Raw genomic sequence first — 27,649 nt, 5'->3', positions numbered from 1 at the left:
GGCGTTTGGTTGTATCCCGAGGGCTCTGCTGTGCTGCTGGGCGCTACCCCTGCTTGGGGGCTTGGTGTGGGGCCTTGGCTAGTGCCAAGCCAGCCTGCGTCAAGGCCCAGCGCCATGAAGTTGGGTTGGGGCCTTCCTTTGGGTGCGTTTGTGTGAGCGCTTCTTTCAGAACATGTTTTGTTAAGGCTTGGTCCTGCAAATCCTTTTGTATGTCTTTGAACTTTGGTGAGCGTCTGTGGAGGAGAGGTTGTTCCTGGGTTGTTCCTTCTGGCCGGAGAGAAGAGGAGCTGTGCTGTTGATGGGTTGTCCATAGGATGCGGGTGGTGCACTGTGCATCAAAGTAGCAAACTTTCTGTGGCTTCTTGTAGCCATTTATTTTGCTTTCCCTTTGGGTGAGGCCCAATAGAACAGCAGTGTCTTAACATCACCTGGGACCTTATACTGTCACTGCTGTTGGGTTTCTTGGGGAGTATGGAATTGGCTCCGTAAAAACAAAGGCTGGTGTGGTGCCATGCCTTGGGAACGTGGTGCTAGAGAGTGCCTGGAAATGTTTGCTCCTCTCTCCGTGGGATGGAAGTGCGATGTGAGAGTATGGAAGGAGTTGGGTTTGACTTTCTTCTGATGCTGTGCAGGAGTTGATAATTTTTTCTTCATATCAATATGCACAGCCGTAGCGTGTGTTGATAGCATGAAGAATGTCATGATTACAGTTAGGTTCTCTTTCTTAAGCTTTTTTTCCCCTTCAAACAGGTAGTCATGATTTTTTTTCCATTTTTTTTAATATAGGTGCTTTCAGTTTTTGCTCTCTGTGGTAATTATTGATGTTTGTGCAGTGCTTTGAAGTTGTAAGGCATCACGTAAGTGCTAAGTACCTAGGAACAGCACTTCGGAGTTCTGTTTCTATCATGAAAGAGTTTGATGCTAAAAAGTGCTACAACCCTATGCATAAAGAGGCATGGATGGATTAGGGGAAATAGTCAAAATTGCTTATAATGTTGTTTTCAGGTAATATTTTTTAGTTAGGAAGAACAGATCCAAATAATGTAACGCAAACTGAGTTATTTTACCTAACTTGATTTTGAATGCAGAATTTAATTTAACATGGACTTCACGTTCGAGTCAGAATGTGTTTGCTGTTAGAAATTTTGTAGTGGCAATAAAGACCCACATCCTACAAGGATATAATTGTGCAGAAGTCAGGAAGTCCTGTAAAGAAACACACACAACTTCATGCACATCAGCAGCATAGCTCGGCTGAATGAGCTCCACAGATGTCTGTTGAGTCGCACACAGATGAGTGTGTTTTGCATTAGTGGCAGGCAGTGGGATGTGCCTCTTTCTTGATGCTGATCTTTTTTTTTTTTGTATCAAAGTGCTATTCAGTGTTCTGGGGAGGCCAAAGCGTGGCCAGTGAGGCACCTTTCCTCAGTACATGCAGAGCCCCAGTTTGTGCCTGCGTGGCCAGCTGTCCCGTCAGCTCCATGGCCCTTGGCCACTTGGGGTCATGGTGCCGTGAGCTCGGTGACTTCACTGGAGGGGACTTCTGCTGCTGACGAGATGGGGAGGTTGCGGAAATGCTGAGGTGTGTTGTGTGGAAGTACCGCTAAGTTCTAAGAACATTCATTTTGTTTACACTGAGAGTTGTGATTAATGCCCTGTGTGTGACCACCCTTACTGTGTGTTTACATGTGTGCGCTGCACAGTCCTCAGTAACGTGTGCGTTTAAAGCTGTAACCATCTGCTCATGCAAGTACTGTGGGCCGGGAGAGAAGTGAAAGCGTGCGTACACAGCGCGCCCATGTAGGGCTGCTGCAAGGAGTGACAAATAGGAGAATAGACTTTCTGTGTGCTCGTTTTCTTAGTGTAAGTATAAATATTTGTGTTAGGTGAAGAAATGTCTGAAGCTTACTGTTAGGAAAGATGATTGATGGCTCTTCTCAGTGCATTTGTGTTGCATTGCAGCATTAATTTTGTACCTTCAAATTAACAAGCGTTGAAGAAACGGTTCCTACATTCCTGCCATTGCTTCAGGTATTGCTGTCCTCAGTATGTGCAGCTTTCCAAGCACTGTGGTCTCAAATTAGATGGTCTTAATTTCTGTGAAGTAGCTTAATGAGAAGAGTGACTTTACTAGGAAAAAGTTCATCTAGTGATACCAAACGGAGTGGATAGAGACTGTCTTATTCATCTCATAATTGGTTTCCTCTGAGATAAAGTATGACAATGAAATAAGGAATAAGAATTATCTTTTGCAGATGAAACTGTAGGGGAATATATTGACTCCATTTTTTTTTCTTTTAATTTAGCAAAATTGAATTAGCTGACTTGAGGTAAGAAGCAGTGAGATCGCAGCAGCATGGCTGTCATTTCAGGAGAGTTGGTGGGTTGAGTATAGAAGTGTGGAAGCCTGGTCTGGAAATCACTGCCGTTTGTGTGGGAACTACGAGCTGTGTTCTTGTTTGGGTTCTGCCTTGTGCTACCTTGGCTGTGACAGGGAGGCCCTTTCCATTCTTCTCATGAAAACAAGGCTGAAATGGCTTATACATTGCCATGTTTATAAATGGCCATGTTTGAACTGGGAGTTGAGTTTTCCTCTGTTTCTGAAAGACCTGTAGAACTGTATTTTAACGTATCCTCTGAAACCTTGATGTTGAATTCCAGTACCACGTTGGTTCTCTTCAGTCCTTTGCGCTCTCCTTTTTATTCTACAAAGGAGCCTTATAAACTTCTTCCTTGGTAACAAACAAGTGGTCATCCCAACTGGGAGCTTGTGTGGCTGAATGGGAAAATGTGTCCGACTGCTGGCTTCGCAGGTCCGGCTGGCTTGGCTAGCCATGGTGCAGCTGAGCCCTGGGGGGCTGCTTGCTAAAGAGACTTGTGAGGTATGTGTTCTTATCTCAGAAATAATGATGAAAGTGCTCGGTGAATTGGCAGTAGTCTGTTTCAGAAGCAGTGCTGTGTGCCTGCCTGGTTCAGCGCCTGCGCGGGGCCCTTCCACATCTGTGAAGCAGGGTACTGATACGCTTGTGTTTTCAGAGGTGCTGAGTCCCCACAGTTGCACTTCGAGTTGGCAGTCGCCGTGTGTGCTCAGCATCTCGAAACAAGTCTCGTGCATGGCTTGCTGGCTTTTGCAAAATCCCATTAGGGTGTAGTTTCTGTTTCTGGGAGTTGTATTAGTGAAGGCTGTGTTGTGTTTATTGTAATTCTTGAGACTCCATGTTGCAAAGATTCAATCGTGTTTGTTCATATTGTCTGGCATTAAAAAATTTAGAATCATCCGAAGAAGAAACATATTTTTCTCCTTTTAGTGATTTTTGGAGATGCATCTCTGTTTCTCTTCAGTGTAGGCATGCATAACAGACTCTCCACATCCCATGCTCTGTGCAGAACTGCATACAGTGCTGTTCCAGCTGGCTGGAGGTGCGGAGGCGCTGGTCTGGTCACTGGAGCGGTGCAGTCCTTGGCTGGGCAGCATCCAGCTGTCTGCAGCTCATGCTGGGACTCCTTTAACCCGCTGGTGGGCAGGCAGGGAGATTGAGTCCCTTCCCTGCCTTTGTGTGAGTCTGCCATGGAGCTGGCTGGTGACCTACTGCAGATTGTGTGAGTTGGGACTGTGTGACATGTTCCACAGCTCTTCTGAACGCCTCTACAACCAAACATTTTCCCAAGGTTACGAGTTACAAGTCAGATGTTTACTATTTATGAATACGTGGTGCCTGAACCACAGACGTTGTCAAGGTTTGGAGCTGTAGGTATGTAAGCTGCGTCCTTTTGACATTACTGGTGTTAAAGTTCAGGCCCATGGATAACCTCTGGCCAAGCTCAGAGCTGGAAACTCTGACAGCAGGCACACGTGGGGTGGATTCCAGTCCCCTGCTGGTTCCCTGAGAGTAGCGGGCAAGGACGGAGCACTTCGATTCCTAGAAGTCTTCTAGACTGGCACAGAGGAAGTACAGTGAGTTGTGCGTGTCTTCTGTGGGCATTTTTGGCCAGACTGATAGGTGCTTGAGTGTCAGCGTGACTTCTGAACGTACATTTTTGCCTTGAAAAAGAGTAATACAAATATTCAATATTTTTTCGTTTGTCACTGGCAATGGTCTAACCTACAGTTGTGTTGGGCCAGGTGAGAATTGTTGCTATTAGTTTCAGCAGTTGGCAGCATTAAGTGCGGCTGAAAATGTTATGTTAAAATACCAATTGATTTTGTCTGAACTGAATCTGTTTGCTGACCCCCTCCCCCCTTTCTGGGTCTGCTGAGCTCACAGAAATGATGACAACTTCACCTCTTTTAGATTAAGTCTAAATTTGTAGGAAAAAATAGTTTTGCTATTGCGTAGACCTATGGGGGAAATAACAAGAGATCTGGGTCAAAAAAGTAGGGCATGCAAGATATAGAAGCTGTTGGAGTGCATTTATTTGTCCTGTGCTAGGTTAAAGGAAGTGTTGGTGCTTTCGGTTTGGCAGTGTGTCCTGTGTTGCCGTGTGCTGCAAAGGGAACACGGCTGTTAAACGAGGAATCGCTGCTAATTTTTGTACGGATGTCAACATTCTTCCCCAGCGCAGAATTTTTTTGCTTGGATGTTAACAGAAACATGCATTCCTGAAATGCAAACTATTAGCGATAAATTTTAATTAGGAAGCGTTCTGTGAAAATGTGGAGTTTTGCCACGGCGGCTATTTGTGAATCTGCAGCGTATTTACTTTGGAGTTGTGTTTGTTCAGATTTAATACTTTGTAATGTACTTTCAGAGCAAAGTTAGCGCAGATGCGGATGGAGGAAAATGAAGAACAGTGTTGTCAAACCATCTATTAATGTTGGCATGAAATAAATTGTGCTGCAAACACGCGTTGTGTAGCAACAGGTAAGCTGTTTCCCACGGCTGATGCAGCAGACCTGAGGTGTACAGGAGCAGGGCCTGTGCTCTCTTTATAATGGGAGTGTTTTGCTGATGCAGATGTTGAACCTGATTTTTCACTGTGTTTCAAATGCACAACTGAATTTCTTCAATCTGGCGTATCGTGGTTAGATGGTAAATTTCCAGCGCCGTGTGAGATGAGAAAACGTAGAAATACAAAACTTCCGAATGTTTAATTGCAATTAGAAGAGAAAGCCAGAGTGAAAAAGCCTACTAAGCAGTTCTGGTAAGCTCAATCTGATAGCAGGAACGGATATCTAAATGTAGCTGATTAATGTAAACCAACTTTTTTTTAACAGCTTTCATCATTATAGTAAATACTTGTCTCAAGTGGTTGAGTTGTAAGAAAAATGCTTTGTATGTCTGTTACCATCTTCCACGGCAAATTCTGAATGGCCTTTGATTACATTAGAAATATCAATGTGTTTATTGTAGTGTTGGCAAAGGCCGTGCTAGTCGGTTCCTCTGCTGTCTGCACATGCAAGGTTATTTCGATATGGGTTGTTTCTAGTTCGTCAAGGGCCTCTATAAGATTCTGCCTTGTAACACACAGTACAAAATGCATTAGAAATGAAGTTGTAGGAGTGTTTTGTCAGATCCCTCCTTGGCTGTTTGTTGGGTGCCTGGGCACCCAGGTACATAGTTTTCTGGCAAAACAGATGAGTGTTGCTTATCTCCTAAAATGAGCTCTCTGCTTTCTGCGGGCACTGGGCCGGGGGTTCCCATCGCCTTATCCCCACATTGGGCCGACCATGGGGTTCTGCTGCAGCAGGGCCGGGATGGGTGTGCTGGGGGGCACAGCTGCCCTTGTAACCATCCTGTTTGCATGGACAGAACCCTAAAGAGAGTTTTAAATTAAGTGAGGGCTCAGAGGAGTTTTGAAATAGCCCCCGGGATGTTCCGACTCATTCTTCGGTGCTGGTGGTGACTTGCTACCAGAGGCTCTGCAGGTATGGGAAGTGTCAGCCTTTACCCAGGAGTGCTTCCATCACACAGACTGAGGCTTTCTGTTCTGCTAAACTACCAGCCAGCATCAGAGCTTGTGTATGTTGGACCTTGATAAATGCAGCTTTCTGCTGCTCCTTAGCATGTTAAATATGCAAAATCTTGTTGGTGTCACGTGCTCCCTGCTTTCCTTGCTGCCTTGTGTAACTGTCTGCTCCTGGGATGGAGCTTTCCAAGGGAGAAGAAAGAAATGCTATGTTTTCAAAAATGTTTTCAGTGATCAAATTAATCAGATTTCATTTGCATTATATTACTATAAGTGGTAAGTTTAGAACTGTAATGTACATCCACATGCCCATGGCTGTCTGGTTCTATTTGTTAGCTCAGAAGAATAGGAGAGTGCTGTTGGGGCTGCTGCTGTTGCGTATCATTAAAGGAACCCTCTGAGGCCCTGCTAATTAACACGAGTGGTGTAGGGCTGAGCTGCTCTCTTCTCGTGAACACGCACACCTTCCTGCAGGCTCCTGCCCTCTGCTCTGCCTGGTTTTGCTTCCCCTGTTTGCTGTTACGGGCTTTGCTGCTGCACATGGGGCTCTGTCTCGGGCACTGCGCTTTGCATCATTTCATTGTAATCCCTTCTAAGTCTTTATTTGTTTTTCTAATCTCCCCTTTTTTGATTTCCTTCCTTTCTTTTTCTGCTCCTGTGATTTTTTTTTTTTTTTTTTTTTTTTTTTTTTTTTTTTTTGGACTATTCTTTCACCTTCTCCCCATCTGTTCTTCAGTCAGTGCTTTGCTCCAGACTCGTGCCTTTCCCTCGTGACCTTTTTGTTTTCCCCCTCTTTCTGCCCCTTTCTCCCACCTTCAGCGCATACAGAGGAGCTGCCCCTCCTGTGCAGCCCATGGTGTGGTGGCCGTTCCACGAGGAGCTCTGACTGCCGCTGGCAGAGAGGAGACGGGGCCGACAGGGTTTGGCAGGGCCTTTAATTGATAAAAATAATCCTGGCTTCCCACGTAAAGCATCGATCCAAGGCTTGCTCAAGTCAAAGGGAGGCTTTAGAGGAGGTTGGCATGGGTGTTTAGTGAGAGCGCAAGAAGCTGAAGAAGTTTGAATGGGAAGCTCAGTGCGCTGCGAGGTGAGCTTTGTGAAATAAAGGATTTCATGCCATGAATTTTACTGGCGTTGACTTGAAATGAACAAAAACAAAGTCGTGATGAAATCAGTCATGGCCTTATCTTATTGTGTTTATTGTGGGTAGTGTTGACAAGTCACATGCCCCATTGTTCGAGGTGAACAAATATAGCTTTGATACTGCAAGCTGATACGTGCGGACAGCCGCCTTTGTCCTGTGCTGCACAGATGAGTTTGCAGAATTGTGACTTCAGAGCTGAATGCTTGTCTTTGGAGAATTCATGTTTCAACTTAATCCTGAAACAGCCTAATGTGCATAATAGTCTGTTGCTTGATATTGAAGTGCCTTTTTTTTTTTTCATTAACTTTTTTGCAGAACATAAAATAAGAGGCTGATGTACCATCAACTTTGTTCCACTTGTTGCCCAGTGAGGCCTGTGGAAGAGGAGCTTGTACTGTCCCTCTGGTATATATGTGCTTGGGCTGAAAGAATGCAAGGTGTGCTTTTGGGGGTGTCAGTAACAGATTTCTTCCTGAAAGTCTTCTGCATCCGTATCCCTTACTCTTGGTCACAGTGAACCTCATTTCTTCTGAAGCCAGCGGGTCGTGGATCATCTCTGGATTGCTTTTACTGTTGGTGAATTGCTATAATTAGGATATATGTAGTGTAACTAGAATATATGTAATAGGGACTTGCTGCAGGGGTAAACTTAGCTGTGGATGTAATCATCCAGTGGTATCTGGGGGAGAATCCCATTGAAATTGCCTGGGGATGTTCAGAAAGATTAGTCTGTGTACAACGGTTTCTTTATTGCTTTTAGCACATCTTAATAATGCCAATGTAGTTGGTTGTACAGTGTTTTTAATTGTTAGACTATATTTGTTTGCTTTTTCTTGTTGTTAGCTTATGGCCTTGCTCGAGTAGTCATTTTTCCTCTTCAGAAACTGGTCTTTGCAGTGTAGTTCATGCAAACAACATGCACCAGAATGGTACTCCCAGGTAGGTGCTACCGGGACACTTAGCAGCACCAACACTGCTGCCTTGCCTGCTTGTGACAGTGTCAGTTGCGTGTCTGCCTACCTAGCAGTAGAAGGCTCCTCCAGTTGTGGTGGCTTACAGACAGTGTAAAGTACCCCCCTAATTCCGATACAGAATGAATGGCAAGCTTTTGGCATCCTAATGTGAGTGCCATATGATAGTGGAATGTATATTGTGGGTCACTGTGTGATGTTTTCAGACCTCTCCTGAGCTCTGCTGCAGTTTGTCCATGCAGTTCCATGGCAGGGACTGCACTCAGGAGGTACCTCCTGGTTATGTGTGTCACAGGCTTTGGTAGTCCATGCATGGTGCAGGGCTGTGTTACGTCAGGCTGTGCGGTTCATGAAGTTCAGAGTGTTCGTGTCCTTAGTAAGGGGGAGATGGAATGTTGTATAAGTGCCAAAAGACACCGGTGTGTGCTCCTCACGGCCTTCCTGGACGTAGTGCTCGTGCTCCCACAGCGCCTTGCTGCTTGCATTTGTGCATATGTGGAATGGCCATAAGTAGTGACGTGCTCTCCGTCACATGGTTGCAGTTCCCCTTGGCCTGCTCTTCCTTAGAGTGGCTTTGCTGAATTTGGGAAATCTCGTCAGTTTGAGAATAGTGCTGAAAGTTGTGTGCAAGTGCTTTTTACTATTGTCAGACATACTTCTGTATTGTGCCGCCTTATTTTCACTGTACTCCACACTGAGAAGTTTCTTTTGGTTAATTTAAAAAGAAAATCCTGCTAGCACTCTAATAAACCCTCAAACATTGCAAGAAAGCATTTATACTCACTGGGTAGTGCGGCTTGAAGTTAAAAGAGTGAATTTACAGTGTGCTCCCATTTTTTGGAATGACTCCAGAATGAAAGTGTCTTATTCCTGTGTAGTGTCATCCTTTTTTACCGCATAGAGCTGTTGCCATGGTCCTAATTGATAAAAATTAAATTAAAAAAAAAAAAAAAAAAAAAAAAGCTTTTAGGTGTGATCCTTGGATATTTTTGAAAGAGCTGAGTGAACTCCTTTCCTTGCTGAACCATTTTCTGGTGGTTGGAGACAGTCGACGTGTTCTTTGTAAGACATATATTATCACTCTATTTAAGTCGATTCAGGTTCTCTGGAAGTGATCCAAGCTCCAGGAAAGAAAAATATTAGTGTGTGTGGTGAGGGAAAGGGTTTCCCTTTATTTCGGAATTTGCTTGTCATGTTTAGCAAGTAAGCCATTTGCAGATGCATTAAGGCTCTGTGAAGCTCATTTTAGGGGCTGACAGTTTTCCAGTCTCGGCTCGAGTGGAAAGATTTACATTTAATGTTTCAGATTTTTTGTTTTAAATAGCCGGGGATATGTACATTTGTTAAGTTGTAATTTGAGTGCCACACGTGTTTCAGGAGAATAAAAAGCAAACTGTTTAAAATGATGGCAACAGTGGGTAGCTTTTTTTTTTTTAATTTTCTACAACCAGACATTTGTCTCAATGCCTGACGTGCTTTGTTGTGTCCTTAAAATTGTTGAAATTTAAGTTAAGTAGCTTTTGCTTGGAAGACTTAAGTATTTGCAGCGTGTTATTTGGTTTATGCAGTTTTACACTCTTTAAACACCACTTTATGTTTTAGTTCTGAATTCCAGCAAAGCACCATTGTAGCACACGAAGCTGCTCCGAGGGAAGCTGGAGGCACTGGTGCTGTACCTGCAGCTGTACCCAAGTGTGAGGTTAGATAGAGAGGCTGTGTATGTGCATGGCGTGGAGCAGTGCTCTGTGAGGACACCGTGCTCACACTGAAGTTCCTCTGCCTTCCAGGAGGAAGGCAGCAGCCGTTGAAGCCTGTTATGACTTAAGGCTTTGTTTGGAGGGTTGGGTTGCAGATTTCTAGGCTTGGCTTATGCCTGAACTCCAGTGCTGTGCACGTGCACTTGGCTCAGTCGGTCAGTTTGGTCTGTTGACCAAAGCAGGTCGAGCTCCTGAGATTTTTACTTAAGGACAGCTGGGCTTTCCTTTGGGTGCATTTGTACTCCTTAGTGCAGGACGATCTGCAGCATCTAGCAGCGGGGCTTTGAAGTCTGCAGCCCAGCTACCAAGGGCTGAGGCAGAGGTGCAGTGAGGAGGAGCCCCAGGCTGGAGCACTGCCTTCTCCACACTGCTGGTAGGGCTGAGGAGCTGAGCGCTGCAGGCTGAGGCCTTCCTTCCCGGCTCCCCTCCTGCCACAGCTGCCAGACAGGATGGTTTTCTCACACTTTTCCAAAGAGCTTCTTGCAGTGTTGGTTGGGAACCAAATGCCATCTCTGCTCCCAGTCACTGTAATCATTGAGCTGTGGTTTAGGAATTCTTTTTTTTATATCGATGTACATTCTGGATTATTTTCCTACAATGCTTTATTTAGACTTCTGACATCTTAATGACTGAAAATCTCAGCTGGTTTTGTTTGGAACTCTTTGTTCCTCGTGCAGAAATCAGACCTGAAAATGTATTCCTCTGAAGTTGGTGAGGGAAAAGCTCTCTGGTAGCATTGCTGACTTGTTGAGATCAGCTCTGAATTGCCAGATAGTGTAATTTTCTTCTAAGAAGAGCCTTCCCCCCACCCTCCCCAGCAAGCCCCAAAGTGTTCTTTGTGTGAGTGTACTGTACGGTCTCTAATTATATGATCACATACCATTCTGCAAATAGTGCAATGCAATAGCATAGAATTAATTCCTGGATCTTGTAGAGGACTATTCAGCAGTGTGCCTTAAGCCCTCGTCTTGCAGGCTGGTTTGTGGAAATCGACTCCTTCTCCTCCCAGAAGCAATGTTTACTGTAGCTCTGTGTCAGAGCTGGGTTCAGAGCTCGTTACAGAATCTGGGCTTGGGATGTCATTTCTGAAAGTTGCCATTTAACTGCTTTTATACAACATATGCATATTAAGTAGGATAGCAGAATAACAGTGAAATTGCTCACCTAGGTCTGCAGATGAATTACCATAATTAACTGCTTCTTCCCATGAATTGCACCTAACGAGGGCTGTGCTGTTGGCTGAAAATAAATTGCATAATGCATTACTGGTGACTAAATTATTCACATACCTTACAGAGGAGATGGTATAAGAAGTCTGCAAAATAAGTGCTGGACCATTATGAAAATGAAGTGGAGAATAAAAAGAAGAATCAGAGAGAGAACATGGCACAGTGTGCATTCTCCTGGGTCGATAAGGAGTATTGTTTTTGGTTTGCAATGTAGTGTGTGATTTCATATTTACGTATTTATCACATGGTCCGTGTAAAGTATACGTGCAGAAGGCAGAGTTGAGTCTGTGCATAAGCACTGGGCCTAGCATGGTTACAGTTTGCATTTATTTAGTTTTTGTTGCTTCACTATGGTTGCAAAATGTGCCAAGTCAAAAGCAAAAGTGGGTAAATAAATTTTAAACAAGCCATGCAATTTAGGATATGCTTGCTGTTCTGTGCTTCTGTGTGAAGTATCCTTTGTGTTACTGTCTGTGCTGTGAGGCATGCAGGGATTTTTAGTCAGTGTGCATGGCCTGGTTTTTATAACATCATCTTTGGCCAGGAATAACTTGAAAAGCACTCTGTTTGCATGTGTTAATGCAGATTCTTTTAAGGACCTGTTTATGGATTTATATTGTAAAAGATGGTTCCTGCAGAAGTGTCCTTGCCTGGATGGACACATTCAATTCATTTTCTCCAAACGTGTGGAATGTTTTTGAGCACTTTGCTGTACAATGCTCTTCACAGTGATACGTGATCCGCACTATTGCAAATACGCCGTGTGCAGTAAATACTGCAGAAGACAAGATTGAGCTATTTTTCTCCTTTTTAGTTTACATTTCTGCTTTCCTCCCATCCCAGGGCATATTCTGGAGTGTGCATTCCCTATGCTTCAAACTTCAGTGTGAGTGCTGAGTTCTGTAGGTGAACACAGCGAGGTGGAAGTGCACGGAGGGTGCTGGTAGTGCCCTGTGTGGGACAAGGAGAGCTTGTTTCAGTGACCTGTAGCTGTGTTCACATCGCTTTGGCTTTTTGGTTGGGTGGAGTTTCCTGTACATCACCAAAGAGAAATGTTTTGAAATAAAGGAAAAAAGTGGGGAAAAAAATTATGAATGCTTACAGAAGACTTGAGGCTGTGAGAGCCCATTAGGAAGCATGAGTAGAAGGGCAAGGCTTTCTGTTTAGGGTATAATTACGGGTATGGAATAACTGTGAAGTTGCAGAAGAGGGAATGTTCAGTTTTGCATCATAGGCTGCTGAGTCCCAGCTGAGCAAGGATGGAATTCATCTTGGCCAGCATCTGCTCCTTTCTTGAATTCATTTAGAGAAAGGCATGAAATCTGTATGTGTTTACCTCAATCTCTTCGTATTTTAAAAAAATGTATTTTGTTTTCTTAGATTCAAAAATTGAAGGATACCTATGCAAGCTGCTGGCTCTTTATGCAATTAATCATATGATAAATACAGTTAAATTGAAATCACTTCCATAGGAAGCTGGCTGTCTGCCCAGACATCTGACGTCATGTAGGAAGCACACGCTCAGCTTGGACAAATGGTTTTGGCACAGTGCTGGGAAAGTCACCGTGGTTGGGTTCTTCATGTCTGCATGGAAGCAAGCTCCAGAGCTGCTCCTCCCTCGGCATCTCTCTCTCTTCCCTTGGATGCCTTTCTTGGTGTGTCTGGGTAGCCCTGCTGCCCATAGATGCGAGGAGGGTAAGGCCAACCCTCGGTCCTTGAAGTGTGCTCTCATATGTAAGGAGAAGTTTCCATTCAGCCTCCTGGATGTTTGTTTCCTGGTGCGTAAACTGGGACAAGGACTTGGCTATGGCTAAAATAATTCTTGGTAAGACGATACGAGGAATGATGTCTCATTAAAGAGAATGTATTGTGCCAATACAAAAATCATGTTTATTTCCAGTTCTAGAGTTGTATAAATATAGATGCTAGACATATGCTGAGTATTGCTTTAGTAGAAATACTGAAATTGCTTTTACTCAAGTTAATAAATCCCAGAGTTAGAAAGGAAAGTAGTGGAGTGATGGGTAGAAGCAAGACAAATGAAATGAGCAGTAGAAATCAAACGGTGGGAGAGATGTCTGAATATATTTTCACAAGAAGGCAATTGCATAATATTGCTCAATAAATTAGGCTTTTATCTACTTATGCTTGTTCTAAGGGCATGACAGAATAAACACGACTGCTGAAATCCTTGCATCAGGCAACTAATTATTCTTTTCCTTTTCTTTAAGTGAAAGTAGGAATGGTGAACGTAATATCGGATTGGCAGTAGTGAGGGCTGTGTCTGCAGAATAAATGCTGTCTGGAATGCAGAACTTGCTGTACCATTGGGCCAGTTGGAGGGGTAGTCCAAATTATAAAAGGCTTTTCTGTCTTCAATTTCTTACACCTCTGCAGAATTTGTTCTTGGAAGACGGTTAGTGCTTATGATACAGTGTCTGTTTTTTTACTGTTATTTTTTTGAAACAGTAAATCCATCTCAGTAAGGTTCTCCAAAGCAAAACAACATCAAATCCATAAAATAATGCTGCACAGTTTTTCCTTTCAAACTCCTCCTCGCTGCTTGAGCATATAATTATCGATTACAACAGCAGTAATGTTTGCTCAACACCTGTAGCTTCTCGCTGGTGTCGACCTTTCTCAATAAAAAAGCATTCTTCATTTGCTGCCAGTAGAGCAGCCAGCTCCTCCAGCACATTCCCAACTGTTTCAGCTTTATCCAAGTGTAATACCAAAACCAGGTTCTTGTGGCACATCCACCTGTTTCTACGTTCTGACTCTACGGTAGATATGATTTATTTTAGGGACTATTGATAGAAATGTTATGATAGCATTCTGTGGTGGGTAGCTTAAGCAAGACGAGCAGGGAAGAATTTTTGGTGAAACTAGCTTAATTCTATGATTTTTTTTTTCTTCTGAAGGCATATTTGCTGTGTATACCGAGGTGGAAAAATTGCAATGTTTTGAATGCTGTCCAGAGCCATCAGATAACTCACTGAGTTTCTGTGGTTGGAATATCTGTTTTGATGCTCTGGGGACACAAATGCTGATTATTATTATTATCTTGTGTATGTGTGAATGAAATAGTTTAGTTCTGTTTACTTGGAGTTCTGGTATTTGGTGGCCTGGCACAATGACTGGAATGGGACGGCATGGCAAGGCTGATGGACTTCATTATTTATGGGGTAGTTTTTATTTTGTCGTTCATTATGTTGATATAATTAATTCACAGCAAGATTCTTATGAAATTACATTTTTGTGAAATATTTATTTTATATTTTATAGAATGTCCCAGCAGTTACGATAGGCATGCAGAATAATTGAGACAAATGGTACACAAACAATAACTCGAATGCCTTGGCAATGGGATGCACTGCAGTACGCGCGGCAGGACACTGCCAGCCTGCTAGGGTGAGTTCCCAGCCCGTGGCTGTGACTCTGTGGCCAGGGCTCTGCCTCCTCAAGTGTTTGTAGGTCCAGTTTCCTCATGTTGCTGAGTCTGCTGAGGCTCGGACTGATGTCTTGTCCCCAGCTGATCTTAATCACCCTACATGTATTGCAGTGTAGATCTGTCTGTAGCTCAGAATAATTTATCTTTTGAAATCAGACTTCACTTAGGAAAATATGTGGCTTGCAGAGAAGAGACTTCTATTTTCATTTATCACTTGTGGTGATGAGATGTACTTCATAGCTTGAGAGGTCTCATCTTGAATTGACTTCCTTTTGAGTCTAAGTTCATTTTGACAGCATGGCTGGCTTTGATCCCAGCTTTTACTGGGAGAAAGTCTTGTAATGGTATGGGTGGCCTGTGGACAGATCTGATAAGAGGCAGTTTCTTATGTTTTGTGAACAGGTCAGGCTGGAACTGACAAATACAAGTTGACGTAGGCTTTAAGCAGGGAGAGACTAAGTGTCACTGAAGGTAAAAATTGGGTTGGTGTTGGGAATGGCTGTGGTGTGAGAAGTTGCTGAAGAAAGACTGTGAAGGTGGATCTTAAGGAGTTACTGCTGGAAGATGTGTGAAGTGCTTTACTGTCCTACCAAGCTGTGTCTGAGTGTTTTCTGTGTCTTATCAGTACACCACGATTGAAGGAACTTACATTGTCTGCTTTTGGACTGCAGTGGGGATGGATGTTTAATAACCAGTTTCAGTATTTTTAGTTGAGGATGGTCAAGGCCTTGGACGGTCCAAGGGTGAAGTCACATACAGTGCATGTGGTTTTGGAGTAGGAAGGGATGGGCTCACTTGAGAAGAACACTTGCTGATTCGATGGAAGATTATGAAGAGCTAGGCAAGTGCTTGTTTAAGTTGGTTCACCAAATTAATTTCTGGGCTGCCTGATGGATCGGAAGCATTAAGCCTTGTTTGTATGGAGGGCACTGAACTGGTTTTACTTGCTCATAACTTCTGGTTCTGGTCTGTCCTGTGCAGCATTGCATAGCTGGATGTTAGGCAGGACCTGTTCTTCATCAGTGATGACTTCCTGCAGCATTTTTTGGAGCCGTTTGTTCCTGGAAATGATAAGCTTTGAGTGCAATAGGATATTTTGCTATTTTGGTAGTTACTCTGCGTAACAAGTGTAAGCAGCTGTGCAGTTTCAGAGAGCAGATACTGAAGGACCCAAAATCTGCATGCTGCTGTTGAAGCTTTCTGCTGTAATTGCCCACGATACATGGCCAGATGGAAAATCACAGAAAGATTGGAAGGATCCTCTGGGTCTACGTGGCTCAAGCAGACACCCAGAGAGGGTTGGCCAGGACCACACCCCAGTGGTTGTGGACCGCTGTGATCTGCATTCATATTCATCTTTCTGGTTTTACTGTGATGTAAAGACTGCATAAATGGTCTAAACTACCTAAAAATGCAGGCAGAGCTAGGCGCATGTATGGGCTCCTCATTTGTGCTGTTTGCCTGTTGCATTTCCAGGGAATGGGCAAGAATGTGACATGACCAATTTGCAGCCTTTGGGAGGAGAGGCAGTGTGTGATGAAACACGAGGTGTGCTGCATCACAGCCACATCTCTTCCACTGTTTTATACTAATTTAATTCAGCTACTTAATTTCTTCCCAGCTCTTTGCTCTGTCTTATATGGCAGCCTTGTGGGGTTCTACCTTCAGCTGAAGGAGCCCTCGGCTTGGTTCAGCTAGGATCTTCTGAGTGAGTGCAGGAACAAGCGAACTTCCACATGTTTTCTGGAAGTGGACTTCTGACAGCAACACAGTTCAGGTGACTGAAGAAATGGAAATTGCTTTGTGCAAATGGTGGACTTTTACACCTCTGTGTGATATGCTCTTTGCATTCCCTGATGACAGTTCTCAGTCTGTCCTTCAGGCTTGCACTTACTGGATACGTGTTCACTGAATATTCTCCCTCATAACAACCAAAATGCTTGTTTGCTCGTGCGTGGCTCATGGCAGTTTTAGGTATGCCTCTGCAGTGAGGAAATATGTAGTCATTAAACTAGAGGGAACTTGAACACAGCTCGCTCCAGGCAGCTTATTGCAAGGTTGTTTAATTATTTCTTTTTCTTTTTTTTTTCCTTAGCAGAAGAAAGCTAGAGCAGTACAAACTTTTAAGTTCTTTTTCTTGCTGCTATTTCTTGTCTCTTCTTCCTAGTTCCGTTTGCAGTATTACACAATTTTAGGGCTATTAGCTTACCAGACATTCTGCTTTAGCAGAGATGAAAATAGTAACCTGAGTAATGCCATACGCCAAGGATGGCACGGACACCAGCTTCTCTGGGTCAGAGTTTGAAGCTTTGAGCCTGCGGTTTAGCAGAGGCTGGGTGATGTGCCTGTCCCTGCTGCTCCGGTTCTGGGAGGTGGTAAGGAATAAAGGGCTGGAGGTGGAAGCCAGAGATGCAGGGGTGGCTGCGGCCCTGAAAGAGAGCAGGAAGGCATCGGGTGGGATTTGAGGCCTGGAGAAAAGATGGGTGGAAGGTGTCAAGGCAGTAGACGGAGGTGGTAGAGGACGAGTAGCTGACAGGGTAAAAGCTCCTTTCAAAATGTCTGGGACCATTTGGTTTACGTTAACACGTTTTTCTTCACAGCTGGAGAGGAGTGCAAATAAACTAGGTCACCTCATGCAAGCTTGTTAACAGAAACAGGAAAAAATGGCTAAGAGTTGTAGGAGAAGCTATGGGAGGCATCAAGGATAAAATTGTATGATTGAGTTTGTGATTTCTGAGGTGATTATTTTTATTATGGTGGGTATGCGGTGTTGACTTAGCGAGACACCATGGATTTTATTTTCCCTGATGCTGTAGTTAATGGTTATCTTGTTTCTTCCAGAGAGTGAGAAATAACACTGGTTGACTGTGGCTGCTAGCTTGGAAATGTCAGTGGCTTGGTGAGAAGCAGTGAGACATCTCTGCAGAGAACAGAGAAATCTCTAGAGCAGGAGAAGTGAAGCCTTCCAGTGCATTTACTGAAGTTCTTGTGGGTTCACACCTAAGCGAAAGCAAAAGCAATATTAGAGAGCCTCCTTTGCTTGTGCCTTCAAATCTGTACCAAAAACGAATTTCCTGACTTAAAATTAAACATAGGCATTTATTAGGACAGTGCTGCTTTGCTGTGGGTATCATGGGGAAATTGCTCACTTAGTGTATTAATGGCAGCATGCATGTTGAACTTCATTTCTTCCATTCCTTTTTGCTTCTTAGAGCAGGAATTGGAATTGGATCACTTTTTTTTTCTTCCCTATTGTTGCAGGATGAGGAGTGGGATGAAGAGGCAGGTCGGGCTCTGAGAACCCTGGTATGAGGGCTGCTACTGGGGTGCACAGGAACCAGGGCTGTGACTTCGCTGCAGGTTTCTGGTTCTTCACAGCTATCTCTTCATCCTCAGTGAAGTTCAGCCCTAATTTTTTTTCTCATGGCAGGAAGACAGGGTGTGGAGATGAAATAACCATAGTAGCCAAAGGAAGATTTGGCACATTTCAGCTTATGTACTGTACTTTCCCTTCTGTTGGCATGGGTGATCCTTGCAGCAGAAGTTTATAGTGTTGGCACGTTTCCTTGTATACTTGATGCTGGTCTCAGCATTTCATGTCCTTGAGGCAGAACAGTTCCAGAAGCTCATCCTGCTGAAGGGAAAACAAGCTCATCTCTTGTGTGTCTTCAGTAAGACCTTAGTGAAGCAGCCTGCCGAGAGGAAAGCAGCATCATCCCTACAGTCAGAATCAATAGCAGAAGTTTGTTAAGCAGACTCATGGTCTTTAGTTTGTGGGTGGGAGAAACCAAACAGACCTGAGTGAGGTCATGGGAGAGGTTTGTAGGATGGGGGGTGTTACAGTGAGGGTCGTCAGGAGGTGTTTGTTGTTTCTGCAGTACTAAAGCTAAAGGCATCAACCAAAACTAGAAGGCTATGTCCCAAAAAAAGGAAAATTTGGTGTATTTTTTAGAGTATTCCTGCAGAGATCTTTGTCAGAACATGGTAATGCTAAAAAGTTTGTGAATTCAAAAAGCTGTTCTGTGTATACATTAATGGAAGAGAAGTTCACCTGGAGCTACTGAGCATGCAGTTTTTATAGTCAACATGGAAAAGGAGATTTTTGGAAAGGGATTTAAAGGAGACTTGTGAATTTGGGAGCCCCTCTCCTAATGAGCACTGTGTGAGAAAGTGTGCTGATGCTCATTTGAGTCAAGTATGTTGTTAGCCACTTGGCAGAGCTGGAGTCAGCTCTTTGGTACCAAGTCAGCGATAAGCACAGTGCAAAGGCCCTTTTCCTTGTTAAAAGGGAACCTGGTGTGTTATGCTTGAGGGAATGGGAAGTGAAAATGACAGAGGAATACAAAGAGGTGAGGCAAGATGAAAGATAATGAACTTTTCAGAAGGGTCCTAAGCAGATTTGAGTGGGACAAGCTTGATTTTTGTTTTTAAGGACCAGCGTAAGCTCAGGCAGAAGGTGATAGAAGTCTGGGCAAGGATGTCTCTCACATGGATGGCTGTTCTATAGAAGCACTATGCAGAAAGATCTGCAAAGTGTGGATGTAATCGGGCTCACCTGAAGCCCATGTAAATATGGAGGGGTGTAGACCAGTAGAAGTGTGTTTTTCTTTTTAATGAATGGCACAAATGTTTTGCATCTTGTATGTATGTACTGGAGCTTGCTGAAGATGTGTGATCGTTGTCTAAGCGTATGGAAACCATTTCAAGTAAGGATGGCATTGTTGTTTTGTTTTTATTTCTCTTTGCTTAACGTTTAAGGAGCTTTCAGATATTGTCTCGGACTTCCAAGATTGTCTGGGCTCACTGCTCTTGGTTATTGAAGGGTTGGACGTTCAGAGTGCATGGTCTTAGTTAACAAGATTTTTATTGGAGAGCAACAGAAACTGAGTGATGGTATATGTCAGATATGAAAGGAACTGCCTATAAGCCTGTATTCTAAGTATGTGCTTTAATTAATTTAATGATCACTTTAGGTGATTGTTATATAAATAGAGTATGCTGTGATCTGCCAAGTATTGCTCTGGTGCATGTCATAGGTTCATAATTTGGGGTTTTTTTTTTGTGGTTATTAATTGTTGTGCTGTGGGAAGAAATTTTGCACTAGGCTGCTATTTAGCTAAAGAGAAGAGAGAGGAATTTTGCAGGTATTTCAAAAATCTGGAAGCACTGTAAATACCATTCTGCCAAATTAACCCTGCATTAACCTCAGGTGAAGGTGGTTTAAAACATAACATTTTCAAGAGAATTCTGTTTAGCAATGTGAAACTTAATTTGTGTCTATGGAAACGTTAGAAGCCTTGTTAAAAACCAGAATTTTGCTATGTGTTTATATTATGAATGCTCCAACCAATCTTGGTGCATTTGCAGGGTGAGATATGTTGAAGGCAGGACGCTGCTGAAGCTTGAGCAGAGACTCCTGTCAGCTCCTTCCTGCTTTGCTCCCACCTGGTGCTCATGGCTTAACCTCTGTCTTTGTGCAGCTGTTCTGTTTCCCACCAGCAGACATGGTGTGCATCATGTTGGTGACTGTGTGGTCACTCGTGCTTTAGCTCTCCTTGCACGAGGGGAAGTGACAACTCATGCTCTCCTCATGCTCCTCAACAGGCTCTCCTTCATGCTTTCAAAGTGTGCTCCTATATAAAATATTTGAAAATGTGTGCACACGCATACATGGATACAATGATGTGTTTGTGAACGTGTTTTTTGTCTAGGTTTGCTTTGGTTTGGATTAGAAATAGTGTTTCTCTATGCAGAAGCTGCCTATTGCAGATACCAAGTATATGATTTTTTTCCTAGCAATTTGTAGCAGTTCCAAGTGTGTGTGAGCACGTGCTCTCTCTCCAACACATGCCAGTTGTTACACACTGAAATAAACAAATTTGGCTTTTTTTCTGTGTGTGTGTGTGTGGGACGTACTGAATTGATAAGGAATCCAAGTTAAATAGAAGTTCAAGGATTCACTCAGCTTCTGGTGAATGAGTGTTAAGTGCTCGCTGCAGCCACCTTTAGCCTTGCTCAGCTTGGGCTGAAGCCCACAGCTGTTCCCTTTCTCCACAAATCCATTCCTTTGTGTCAGAAGGCCATTGGGCTGCTCAGGGATATCTGCCCCTTGTCCATCAGTGCTGCGTGTTCGAATCACGTTTGTCCTGACCTATGTCCCAGTATGTATTAGGCCATCTATGAAGCATGGAGGTGTCCTAGATTGCTCCCAAGGTCTAGTAGTTGCTTCTGAAAGTTTAGTGCTTCTTGTCATCAGTTTGGGGTGGTTTTTAAGAAGTTTTCCTACAGATATGAGAGTAACTCTCATTTGATTTATCCATCTTTTATGATAGTTTAATTTGTTCACACACATACTAGTATTAGAAGTAACACCAGGAGAGATAAATATTATTATTATTATTTTAATTTTTAAATTTTAAAGCAGGTATATGATTATCTTAGAGTATGAATGTGTGTGCTTGGGCACTGCCCAGGGAAGCACCCAGCACTGTGTGTGCCTCGTTCGTGGCAGGAGAATCTCATGCCTGCTCAGAGCTGAACTGTGCCATAAGCTCAGCACGGAGTGTTCATTTGTATGGGCTGCTGCAGTTGGAATTTCTCTAACGTCATGTGGTGGCCATGATAATGTGTTTACAGAGTGTAAAATTTCAGCTTGAATTATGATTGCTAAAATAATTGATCATCAGCATTTGTGCTTTGCGTAAGAAGAAGAGTTGAAGAAAGCTGAATATTAAATAAACCACGCGTTGGATGAGCGGCGTTTCTCTTTCCTCACAACTCATCAATGAAACAAAAACTAAGAGCAGCGTGTGTATCTTATTGCCAATTACTGTCCAAGGAGGATAATGATGCAATCTTAATAACCTGCTAGAACTGTATGGTTAAAACAAATTTCCCATTACATTCCTCTCAGTGTTCAAGCTCTGTCTTTGTACCCACGGAGATGCTGTGCTAAAAATAGAGCTGGAAAGGTCTCTCATACATAGTTTCTGGTTATTAAATAACGTGCTCGTTCTCCATCTGTACCCAGTGGGCTCTTCTGCTTTTTTCTAAAGGCTTTGGGAATTGCTTTATGAAGCCAAGGAGTCAGTAGATGCGGGGGATGAATGAACAAAATTCAAGTCCCCTTCTTAGAACCTCTTACTGGTTTTGATCGTCTTACTAACAGGTAGAAATCTATGGGATTTTTGTTTAGTCTTAAAATATTGCTTGTTCTGTATCTCAGATACCCACAGTGTAGGAGTTTGGCATAAAGCAGGATCCTCCTCCTATGGTGATTTTAAGTTCTGCAAATGAATTACTATGCAAGCTTTTAGATATGAAGGTCAGAGGAGGCTTTTTAGAAGTTGGTAGTGCACCACTGGGTACATTTAACCAGCCCACAAGTGTGAGCGTGTTGGAAGGTGACCAAAGTGCTCTGCAGCATGTATGGGTCTGGGGAATAAGTTGTTTTCTTAGCTTTCTCAAGTGGTGTCCCAGCCATAGAAACAGCCCGGTGAGCGTACTTGTGGTGTGGATGCACATCAGGGATTGGCAGATTCATACTGCCTTGTTTGGAAATTTTTCAGGCGCTGAACTGAAGAAAAGTGAATCTGACAGCAAGTTGATGGAGCCAGAATGGCAATTAGATGCCAATCCCATCTTGCTGGATCCTTTTATGCACTTTGTGCTTAGGGACTCCAGCATCTGAGTTTGATTACTTCCCAGAAGGAATGACTTGGCAGAATGCTAATCCCTAATATCTCCAGACCAGGAGTAATCTGAAATGAGACTTTGGTGCAACGATCCAAAGGTTTTAAAGTTACTGTGTGTAAAACCCTTCCAAAACTAGCAGAGGCCTTGTATCTGCTGATCAGAGAGTGCTGCTGGGTTGCTTTGGCTTTTCCAACAGGATACTTAATGAACAGTGACTTTTCACACAGTTCTTTAAAAATAGGGAAACAAAACAGATAAATCCTTAGAGATTGCATTCAGTTAATGAACGTTTTTGCTTGAAGTGAGAAAAGAGAAAGCTTGAATGCCTTCTAGAAAGCTATTTCTCAGGTGTGTGTTCTTTCTATGACATGCACTGTTTGGAGGTGTATAGATGCTGATAGACAACATTTTGCTTCTTATGTGAAGGTCTGTTTGGTTTTCTTAGCTTTTACTACCATACAGTATACTGCTTAAAAAAAAAAGTATATATATAAAATTTCTACTTGTCAGTATCTTATGGGATGTATGGATACTTCTACATGTCAGTGTCTTATGGCATATATGGGTATTTCAGGGTTTGGCGTGTTTTTGTAGTCTCTAAGGTGGAATTCAAAAGGGGATTCCAAGATTTCCTGTCCTGTATCTTCTGTTGCTGTTAGCTTCTTATTTGCTACCATACAAATGGGAACAAGTGTATTATTCTTCTGCTGTTGTTTGCACTTAATTCAGTACTGCTGGTCTTGTAGTTGGTGTATCTGTTGGTGTTGCAGGTGGGATATGGAGAAAGATGAGATACAGTTTGAGATTTTATGGTATCCAGAGTGACCTACTGGGGAAAACTGGCTTGTAGAAGCAATGGTGGTTGGGCAGTGCTGCACTATAGAGTTATGGAAGTGGTGTAGAAGAGGTGAGTTCTGAACACATACAGCAAAGAAAAAGTTCTGCAGGTTCTGCTGAGATGGGCGGCCTTACATGTGACCGTCCTTTAAGTCTCTCCTTCCTTCCCAGCATGTTTATTGAAGTTTTCCCAAGGTCTGGATGCAATTTTGTTATATTTCAGTATTGAACGTTTGCTGGATTAGAGGTGATAAAGCTGAACTCAAACTAACAAAATGAAGAAAAATCCCCAAAGAAGATGAGACTTGTTCTTTTGTTGGTAAGGCCAAAGTATTGGCCTCCATTTCTAACTTCTGGATGAGTGATGTGTTGATACAAATTGCCAGGAACGAGGCTGCAAATTTGGGTGTTGCATAATAGATTGAGCCTGTAAATTGTGAAAATTTCCGGATGCGATTTGTAGGTTCTGAAGTTGTTCAGTAAATGATACTTTTGTTCAGCAGGGCAGAATTTACAGTGTTGTCAGAATAGCACCATCTGAGAGCTCCCATTCTGTTGTTAGTGCTGGAGCTGCCTTAATCGCCTGTGTGCCACGTGTGCAGCCTTACCTGAGAAGGGTCAAACCTCGGGATGTGGATGTGTCCTTTTGAATCGGTGCCCACTGCCTTGCAGCCAGAAATAGAGATGTACCTGTGTGTGGGCTGCTGCCTGCCTTTCCTTCCTACTTCAGATCTTGTCCTTTTGAAAGCACTGGGCTGCTCTCTGAATACTGAGGTTGATCACTGCTGTTTCTCTGAGTATGTCTTTCAAGCCTTCATTTACACCTTTGAGTGCTTAATAGCAGGAGGAATTTCTGCAAGGCCCAGGGTGGATCAAAATGAAAATGATTCACATCAACATGCCCTTGTTTCAGAGAATTGATTGTGATTTTCTTTTGGATTTAGAGAAGCCTTTTCTTCAAGGGGATAACTGCAGGAATCTGTTAGAACATTTATCTGCTGTTGGTGTTGAGTTTTTTTTTTGTAGTACAACTGGTGACTTTTTTTTCCTTCCTGGGCAGATCTATTGCTGTGCTGTACTTTGTTAAAGCACATAAATATGTAACTTAGCCTTTGCTTAGGCCTATTCTGTCAGTTTTTGTGACTTCTTAGAAACTTGCAAATTGATGAAGAGCACGTTTCTTATTTGCCATGTCAAGCTGTAATCAAATAAATGAGGTTATTTGGTGCATCACACCTTTGGTTTAGTTGTTGCAGTGTGCTGGACACATTCATGAAGACTTCAGTATTAAAAGCTAGGAAGAAGTGCTGTATCCTTAGTAGTGGAATGAATTGATGCTGTTCTTTGGGATTTCAGAATTAGAGAGGTTAGGTTTTCAGAAGCGGCAGGTTGAAGGCTGAACAGAACTGTGGGTGGAATGCCCGCTGGATGGGGTAGGAGGAGAGCTTGCTCCCTGCTGACACCTCTAACGAGTGCGCCTGCAAATGCTGCGTCACTGACTTCCATCTGAATGTGTATCTCAATATTGTATTTGTTTGAAATTATCAGAGTGGCTTCAATCGGATTTTGGGATAAATTGCCAAAACTTCAATTGAATTGAATTGGAAATTAAACTGGGAGCTTTGGCCTTATGTGCATGGCTCTGGGCCGTGTGAAATACCCCTCTGAACTTTTCTAGCTGTGAGTAAATTGGGAGTGCCTTGTGTTTCTGCCACTGCTGTTCTTTACCAAAGAAACAAGTGGGGGTCTTCAGTTACTATGGAAGGAGGAGATGGCAGTGAGTGCTTCCTGTAGATCAGCGCTGGGCTCCCAGCCAGGCTGAGGGAGGATCTCTGGTGTGCTCAGCAGGTGTGCCCAGGGGACCTCGGAGAAGGCTCAGCTTCTGTCCCCAAGCTCAGCTGCTGCTGTTGGGCTCCGGAGCGATTTCCGTCTTCTTGATCTGGTTGGCATCAGCCAGCGTCTTTGGTTGTGAGCTTAGAACACTTTAAACTATGGCAAACTGTGTCATTGGGAAAACTTTACATCCTTAAGGGGCTGGGAATGGGCATGCATACTGAGGCTGCTGTAAGGATGAAAGTGTCCTTTTAAAAGAGCAAACCGAAATACTTCTGATCAGAAGTACTGTGCACCAAGCCCCACGTGCACGGTTTGAGGCTGTCAAGTGGGGCTTCTCAGAGAAGGTGCAGAACCAGACTGATGGCAGCACTGCTGTGAGGATATGGCAAATGGCTTTATTTCTGGATAAAGCCAGCGTACAAATAATTGCAATGTGTTAAATGGGATAGAAGTGCTAGTGTTTGAGATGGCTTTGTAGAGCAAGGGTTTCTTGTTCCTTAGGCAGTGAAAAGCATCAGACACAGAAACAACTCCAAACCTCTGATAAATGATTGCAGCTGTACAGTTTCATGCAATTAAGAGTATAGATGTTGGACTGTTTGGTAAATAGTCTCTTCTGTAGTGCAACAGTATGTAAACCTGGATTGTTACTGAGCCAATGGCAGATGCATCATTATTGTGTGTATAACCAAGATGTTATAATTGCAATATGATCAAAAGAGTATGGCAAAGCAAACAGGATCACAAAAGAGAATAAGTAGAAGAGCTTACCCTTGGGTTGAGCTCACTAGAAGATATCAAAGAGGAGGATCTCCAGAAGAGATCCTTCCCCTCTGGTAGCCAGCTCTTAAATAGGTCCAGGAGGGGTGGAGCCTGGCTCCACCCCTTCCGGCAGCACAGGTGAATTGCCTTCACCTGTGCTCCTCGGCTGACTCATGGCTCACCTCAGGTGATCAATCAGAGGTTCAGGCCGTGACTCAGCAGTTCCCATACAATTGTGCCATCAAGTTTCGTCCGTTTATTACATAACAGCGTAAGTTCTGTGTATCTATTAGTGCTAAATACCTCATACTATTCTATTACCAAAAAGAAAGGAAAAAGGAAAAAAAAGAAATAGCCTTGACTAGGTGTGACTACAATAATATCTGCAGTGTGCTCTGCTTGGAGATGAACCAGGGCCTGGGATTTGACGTGTCTGACACGAGTGGAAATAGTTGTGCAAGGTGGAGTATTTTGACAAGCGTGTTGATTTGATATTCCTGGCTCAAGAATTTGTCAGTTGTTTTCTTGGTTAATGAACCTGTTTTAGCATGATCACAAAAGAAAGCAGGAAAATGCACAGCCCTCCGTTATGGTCTATCAGTAACAAAAGAACTAAAAATCTGCATATCAAAACTGAAAGCTATTGACTGTATTTTGGAATTTTATGTATGTATTTAAACTTGTAGACACTTCCTGCATTTTTATTTTAAAACGGAGTGTTTGAAAGCTGACCCTTGTGGGCAAGTCTGTGGATGCCTTTGGAAATCATTGTCAGCAGCCAAAAGCACACAGGGAGCAAGTAATTTCAGTGATAGTAGCCACCCAGTGTCCTAAAAATAAACTTTGGATAAGCTTTCTGTCTTTCACATGTTGGAAGATTAAGTAGATAAGTTTGTTTTAATTGAGAGTAAAGGGTTGACGTTGTTCTTTTTTTCCCAAGACCAGTACTGGAGGACTTCCAGTCTTCGTGCTTGCTTTGATCAGTGCAGCAGATCCTGTTGATAATTGTAAGTTGACTTGGAGGAGTAAGCCAAGAAAGCAGGGCCTTTTTCGTGAAGACCAGACAGCAGTTGGAGAGAAATTCTGCAGGCAGTCTCAGAGGCAAAATTCTGTAGATGAAGTTCTTAAATGGTAAAATCCTATCTTCAGCCTAATCTAGTCTGAACGGCAGGATTTGCCGGATGTGCAGCTCAGCCAGTTTCAAATTCCTGGTGTGAAACAATTGAGATAAGAATCAAAAAGTAAAGAAAGGGAAAAGACTGAGATCAAACACTGTGCTAGATGTGTCCTGAGGCAGAATTACTCCTTTCCCAGTCTTTCCAAGTCTTTCTTAAAATAACAGAAGTCCCATAGCATAGGCTATTTCCTATAGCAATTTTCCAGTTGCACGGTTTTATTTTGGGGAAGCTTTTCCTGGTTATTTAACATGTGTTTCCAGTTACAGCATCTTCAGTAGATCTATCTAAAGCCTGGATCTCTTCTTTCCCTTGACTTCTCCTCTGAAATTGCCACGTCTGTTCTCCTGGTCGGGGAAGCTGGGTTGCTTCCCTGAGCTCACATCCATTAATGGCTTCCTGAGTGATCAGCTGGGCTTTCACAGAGCTGAAAAACCTGCTCAGTGTACAGAGTAGGAAACAGTTCCATTTTTGTACTGATTTTGAAATTGACATAACATACTTGAAATTGAAATAACATACTTGACAAAACTTTTTTTTTTCTTCCCCACAATGCTTTTGAAAACAGTGTCAATTCTTGAGAAAAGCTTAAAGCTTAAATTTAAGTAATTCCTGATGGCATTGATACATCCTTTACCGTTGTCTGTTAGGACAGATGTTACAGGGAAAACAAATGCTATTAACCCTGTGTACAGGAAGCTCTACTGAAGAGGAGAAGAGAAAATAAGAATGGAAAGGTGAGACACTGAGAAGAGTATTAGCCAGATTGCGGTGGAGATAAGATTTAGAAGTTGATAGCTTCCTGAATAAAAAGTGGCACACAAGAAACAGAATTCTTGGAGGTGTGAGCTCACAGTGGGTGCATGTTGGCTGATACTCTTTCAA

General features: G+C 43.1%; 1 protein-coding gene across 9 annotated transcripts in view; it reads left to right on the top strand.

Annotated features, from left to right (window-relative positions):
* Positions 1–27,649, top strand: part of TBL1XR1 (TBL1X/Y related 1) — a 382,210-nt gene that overhangs the window by 292,345 nt on the left and 62,216 nt on the right. The window lies entirely within an intron of this gene.

Source organism: Lagopus muta, chromosome 9 (assembly GCF_023343835.1).
Source record: "Lagopus muta isolate bLagMut1 chromosome 9, bLagMut1 primary, whole genome shotgun sequence".
Classification (NCBI taxonomy): domain Eukaryota; kingdom Metazoa; phylum Chordata; class Aves; order Galliformes; family Phasianidae; genus Lagopus; species Lagopus muta.
The sequence above is the reverse complement of the archived record's forward strand: the minus strand, read 5'-3'. Positions and strand labels throughout refer to the sequence as shown.